Consider the following 6,722-nt stretch of genomic DNA (forward strand, 5'->3'; position numbering starts at 1 on the left):
ATCAAATTTCATTCTAGAAACTTCAAACGCGATTTAGGGAGCGTTCAAAAACCATGTGGTAGCTTAGGGAGGGGGGGAAGGGGTTTGATAAAAACCACCAACTACCACAGAGGGGGAGGGGGTGTAAACTCTTCTACCACGTGGCAGGAAAAAGTGTAACTTCGCGCGCTTACTCAAAACTTGATTTTGGTTGGTGTGCCTCTTTGCAAATTTCAGTCTAGAAACTTCAAATGCGATTTACTCAAAACTTGATTTTGGTTGGTGTGCCCCTTTCGTTCGCAACGCCTCATGATCTACATATGCCGATTTGCTGGTTTAAAAGAGTTAAATTTGCAGACATAATGAAATAAAATTCGTTGATAGAGGGTAGGGGGAGGGAATCACACCATTTGCGCCAGCCTTGGATGTACAGTGGCTTGTAGTGATACATGAGGTCCCTTACCACTGCTTTCTTCTTTCATACGTTTAGAGCGGAAGAACGTTACCTGATTTACGCGACGTTAAAACTATCTAGTTAAACTGAATACTTTTTAACGAAATGATAGTTTACTTGTTTTTTATGACTTTTAATCATGACTAAAACCATTGACTTCAACGATTTATATAAATTTATAAAAAGCAATTAATAAATATTTTCATATTTTCAACATACTTCATTACAAAAAACTTTTTGTCAAATAATAAAAAAAAGAAACAGGTTTCGAATCAAATAAAAACTAGCAAATAAACGTCTCAATAAAAATATATTGCTTTAAATAAATAAGGAATGCTTTTAAAATCCCAAAATAGCAAACTCCAGGCATATGACTATTAACAACGATACAATCAACTAATGTCAGCAAATGATAAAAACAAAAGTGTCAATGAATAAATGTCGACCTAACAAGGCAAACTTAATACGGTCTTTTTTGTTTAAAACAACATAGTTCTTTGTTTGATTTGGGTGTAAAAAGTTTTCAGTTTTTTATAAATGAATATAGGAAAGTATATTGTGACGATAACACTCAATTTCAATTAAGTAATGCATTAAAGTATAAAAGTATTGAATATGGAAGTCAAATAAACTTTATCTTTAATCAAATTGAAGAAAAGCCATTGAACAGTATTGTCGAAAGGACATTTTAATCCACCTATTTCAAATGATTTTAGATATTGACCAAAGTTTAAAAAAATAAAACAATATACTGGCAAAATTTCATATTCGTTAAGCAAATCATAATTTCAAAATACATGTTAATGTAAACAAGAGACTTCTATGGTTTCGAAGAACACTTCAAAAATATGTCTAACGATACTTTTCTTAAATTCCTAATTTCTGTTTCAAGTAGTTCTGTAACAAATTTTCCTAACGTAACATATTTGTAACAAAAGTGTTTCTCTTAATAGCGTTTTAATCAGCTAGATTATTTCTTAACGTGAATAATTTGCAAAATGCCACGTGACATGTGTTGATTTTGTCTATTTTCTGATTTTTTTCATGCATAATGCTGTATCGCCAAAATCTGAAACAAACTTTCTATGTTTATCATTTACATCTCTGAGGAAGCTTTTTGATCATTATTGAACCTAAAATATATGCCAACACTTTTTAGATTTAAAGTTTTCCATTATGTGAAAGCAAGTTTAATAAAATCACCAGTCTTGTTAACGCTTGAGATAGTAGAAGTTTTAGGTTGATTAAGAAGAACATTGTAACCCAGCCGGCATCTCTACGTTGATTCAACTTTGAAATTTGGTTGAAGCGTTGTTTCAACGTTGTTCAACTATGTCTCAACGTTAAAACAACGTTACGATTTAAACGTTGTTTATTTAACGTTGTTTCAACGATAAATCAACGTTGACAAAAAAACTTAATTATAAAAAAACCGTCCGTTGAATTAGTGCTTAAAGTAAAAATAGTTAAAGCGAAAAAGTAATAAAGCAATATTTTAGTATAATGTGCAAAACAGAGGGTGTTTATGTGTGAAATTTTGAATTTTGAATTTTCAAAAACGTTTAATTTAGTATTCAATTTTCTACTTGTTCTTAAGACAAAAGAAATTAATGGCTTATTTAAGAAACTGGCGAAAATGCCACTCTAATGTTCTAGCTCTGACAGAATCATCTTCTAGTAGTGAAGGAGAGAAAGTCGAAAAATATAATGACAATTCAAAATTTACACAAAACATCAGTCAAGTAGAAGAAGACAAATATTCGGAAAGCGATTATGAAAGTGAAGAATTTCTTTATGATTATTTGTCTCAAAGTTACAATGATACTGTGTTTTTCTCAGTAGAAATTGAAAAAAACGATGTTTCTTTTAATCATAAACTGGCGAAATGGCAGTAGAGCACTGCTGTTCACGTGAATAAGTAAACAAGCTGTTAGCTATACTGATAGTAGAAGCCTTATGCCATCTGCAGAAACAGCTTTTTGTATACCAATCTCAAGACCATAATAACAGTATTGACCACCACACTTGCTTTCGACAGTAACTAATTTTGGAGCCTGAAGTAAAGTTCTTTTATCTTTCAGTGAGGATAAGAAAAAAGGAAACAGAGTACCAAAATTAGATAATGTTGATAAGTTCTCGATGGCTGAAGGCAGTATGTTATTAATTTTTTTTTAATGAATTTTTGTTTAATTTTATTAGGTTTGTAAAAATGTTCAACAAAAGTTGTTTTGTGAAACAATTTAAATTATAGAGTTTCAAAAGAGAGTGCTATATTTTCTTACTGAGATAAGACATCCCAAAACACAGTGACAAAGCCTGATTATAAAAGTGAGTTTATAAGCCAAATAAGTTTTATTTTGTCGGTAGCTTAATTTGTTGAAGTGGACAAGATATTAGATGACAAAAAAAACACAATCATCAGCAGTGAGTTTTAATAAGTATTTTATTAAATAGTTATATCATTTAGTTTCAGAACTTTTTTTAATTTTATGTCTATAGCTTTATGTCAAAACTTATAAAAACTTATAACTGTACATATTAGAACAATGGCTTCTTATTTGGTAGTAAAATTTCAATGGTTTAAGGGCGAATAATGTTAAATGTCTACAGTTTCATTTTGATCAATATGATTAAAATACATTATGAGCAAGGTTAGGCAAATTTTACAACCAGATGCTATTCCTGGTGTTAACTTGTTATTCAGATCAGGACTGATTATTTTTTTCTTGTTATACTAACAGAAGTTTACCAGACTATATGATGCTATGAAAGGTATACCTTTATAAGATATATAAAATTTTTTTATTTTTTTTTACAGCTTCTTCTATTGAATACGATGAAGCGACTGAAACTTTAATTGATGACATTTTGTCTGACTTCTTAAAATACGCTCCATTTCAAAAAAGTGCCGGAAAAGAAAAGGAATTAGATTGATTGTTATAAATATTTACATATATTTCAATAAAGAAATATTTACTTGTTGTTTACTGTTTTTTTGTTTTCAGTGTCAATTCAAGATTACCAAAATAAACTCAGTTATGAAAAAAATATAGGATTGAGTAGTTGCTTAATGTAAAATAAGAAAAGCCGAAAAAATAACTGATACAATGTTGTTTTTTTTTTATAATAAAAACAAAAATATTAATGATATGGTATTAAAAATTGGTATTAATATTAATGTTTATTAGATGAAGATGTGTAAAAAATAAGTTACAAGTTATTTTTTGGTCTTTAAAATTGTTTGAATGATAATTTATTATTTGAGATGTTTTCTTTTTCAATTTTTGTTGCTTTTATATTATCAATCAAACTAAGTTATTGTTGTGTGATATTTTATAATAAACTTTATATTATATTTTGTATATTAGTAATGAATATTATCTATTTTTGTTCAATATTCCATATTACTCTTATGTAGTTAATTATGTTTTAGCAACCTGGGATTCTTTCATTATTTTCCTTTAATGCCTTGAGTTATTTAATCATAATATATTCAAAACTATGCATATTAATAGAATAATAAATATATTCATAAAAATGAATTTAAATATAATAAATTTAAAAAATAAAGAAAAACTTATCTTTGTTAATAATGTCTACTAATATTATTGTTTAGCAAGTATCATGGTTATAAAATGTCAAGATTTAGCTAGTTTAACTAGGCCTGTTAGTACACTTATATTATGGTTTCTTCCTTTTTTTTAATAGTTCATATAATATTTTCAAAATCAAGTATGTGGAAAGGAGCTGTTTGGAATGAAGAATTACAAGGAGAAGAAGGTGTAATTCCATCTAATTGGATTTGTAATAAAACTGTTTATTGGCCACCAGGTACCAAAGCATTGACTGCACTAAAATGCTGAGAAGAATTGGCTTAAATTTCCACAAGTCAAAACTAAATTCTCTTCAGGTATTACATCTATATATTACAATTATTATTTTTTAAATATTTTTTTAGGAAGAGTTGTTTTCTTGATACAAAATTTAACTATTCATATAACTATTTCAATTCCACAGGAAGCAAACAGGGTTGTGAAAAATTTGAATTTACAACTACAAAAGAAAAATGTTATAATGAGAATGCCTATTTACGATAAAGAAAACATAAACAAAGATTTCCCAAGGGTATTAGTTTTATGTGCTTGGATTTTATAAATTTCAATTTTTATACCTAAAAATAAAAATGTTTTTGTAATGTATACCATAAATTAGTAATTATATTTTACAGGTTCAGTTATCAAAGATTTAGATGAAGTGTCAATGCACCTGACCTCCAGTTGTTCATTGATCAAATCTATAGGTAAATATATATATATATATATATATATATATATATATATATATATATATATATAATATATATATATATATATATATATATATATATATATATATATATATATATATATATATATTATATATATATATATATATATATGTATATATATATATATTCATATATATATATATATATATATATATATATATATATATATATATATATATATATATATATATATATATATATATATATATATATATATATATGTATTTATAATATATATATATATATATATATATATATATATATATATATATATATATATATATATATATATATATATATATATATATAATATATAATATATATAAGTTTAATTTTGCTGTGAGCATATATTCAGCAAGAGTGCTCGATGAATGATATCAGAGCTTTTATAATTTATTTTTTGACATGATTAAATAAAAACAAAAAATACATTTATTTTTTCACCTGATGATTAAACTTTTAGTAGTAAAAAATCATGTAGTTATTTTTATTTAATCTCGTCAAAACATCAATTATATATACATATATGTATATATATATATATATATATATATATATATAGATATATATATATATATATACATATATATATATATATATATATATATATATATATTTATAAACAACTTTTAAATGTATTCTACAAAATAGAGTGCTCAATATTCTTAAAAGAACAGTGCAATTATGTATTAGTAGAAAATCGCTTAAGACATTTTTTTCTTCATTTTACATTGTGTTTCATCAATAAAGACTCATCATTTCTGATGAGTCTTTATTGATGAAACTCAGTGTGAAATGAAAAAAAATTTTGTTAAGTGGTTTTCTACTAATATATACCCCCCCCCCCCCCTCAACGCTGTCATATAAGCATTTAAGTTGACACATTTAGCAAGTTTTGAACTATAGTTGGCTAATTGCAAATATTGAGGATCTTTTGTGTGTGTGTGTGTCTCTAGTTGGCAAAAAATACATACAATCACCCCCTCCCTTTCCCCGTGAGAGACCACTTCGGGACGGCCCTGTGTAACAGTTAAATTACCTTTTAAAAATTCAGAATTTTTTCGAAAAAATTTTATGGCCTCCACGGATATGAAGGGCAAAGGTGGAAAAATATACTTAGAAACACTAATTTATATGGCGTTGTAAATGGAATACCTTTATAAGTTGTAACACCTTTCCATTCACTATATTTTTTTCAAGTTTGCCTTTTTTGATTTTTTTTTTAATATATTTTTTTTATTTACAGCTTCTTCTATTGTATTCAATGGAGCAATAGAAACCTCGGTTAATGGAGTTTTGTATGATTTTTTAAAATACGCTATTTCAAAAACGTGATGGAAAAGAGAAGAAATTTGTGTAGATTTTATTTAAATATATGTAGATTATATTCAATTATTTGTAGATCTTATTCAATTATTTGTAAATATATATAATATTTAAATATATTTTTCAATAAAACAACTTTTATCTCTTGCCTTAATAATACTATTTTAACTAAACTAAACTGAAAAAGTTCTAAGTAGTCTAAGTATAGACTATGAGTAGATTTAATATCCGTAATATACCTTAGTAATGTAATAGTGCAACAGCACTATTGGACATGTATACTACGTTTTGATGGTGATCTCAGTTTTTATCAACGGTTTCTGTGATTACAAAACGTTTTTTAACAGCCGGTTTAACGTTGATAAATCAACGTTAAAAAAACTGTCATTCTTAACGTTGTTTCAACGTAAATTCGACGTTATTGTAACGTTTTTTGCGTCGAATCAACATTGATATAACGTTTGAACCTAACGTTGATTTAACGTTGATAAATCAGCGTTGAAAAAAACTTTCATTCTAAACGTTAAATCAACGTAAATTCAACGTTAGGTTTCAACGTAAGTTCAACATTATTTGCCGGCTGGGAAGTATTATCAGAAAAAAAAGGTTTTGTTTTTTGAGCCCATTATTTTGTGT

At 26.5% G+C, this 6,722-nt stretch overlaps 1 long non-coding RNA gene across 1 annotated transcript; it reads left to right on the forward strand.

Annotated features, from left to right (window-relative positions):
- Positions 1–3,594: 3,594 nt before the first annotated feature.
- On the forward strand, positions 3,595–6,221 carry LOC136087179 (uncharacterized). The gene is made up of 4 exons (XR_010641599.1): positions 3,595–4,343; positions 4,451–4,558; positions 4,662–4,733; positions 6,007–6,221. It is a non-coding gene; the product is annotated as an uncharacterized LOC136087179 (long non-coding RNA).
- The last annotated feature ends 501 nt before the right edge of the window (positions 6,222–6,722 follow it).

The sequence above is a fragment of the Hydra vulgaris genome, chromosome 11, assembly GCF_038396675.1.
Source record: "Hydra vulgaris chromosome 11, alternate assembly HydraT2T_AEP".
Taxonomy (NCBI): Eukaryota; Metazoa; Cnidaria; class Hydrozoa; order Anthoathecata; family Hydridae; genus Hydra; species Hydra vulgaris.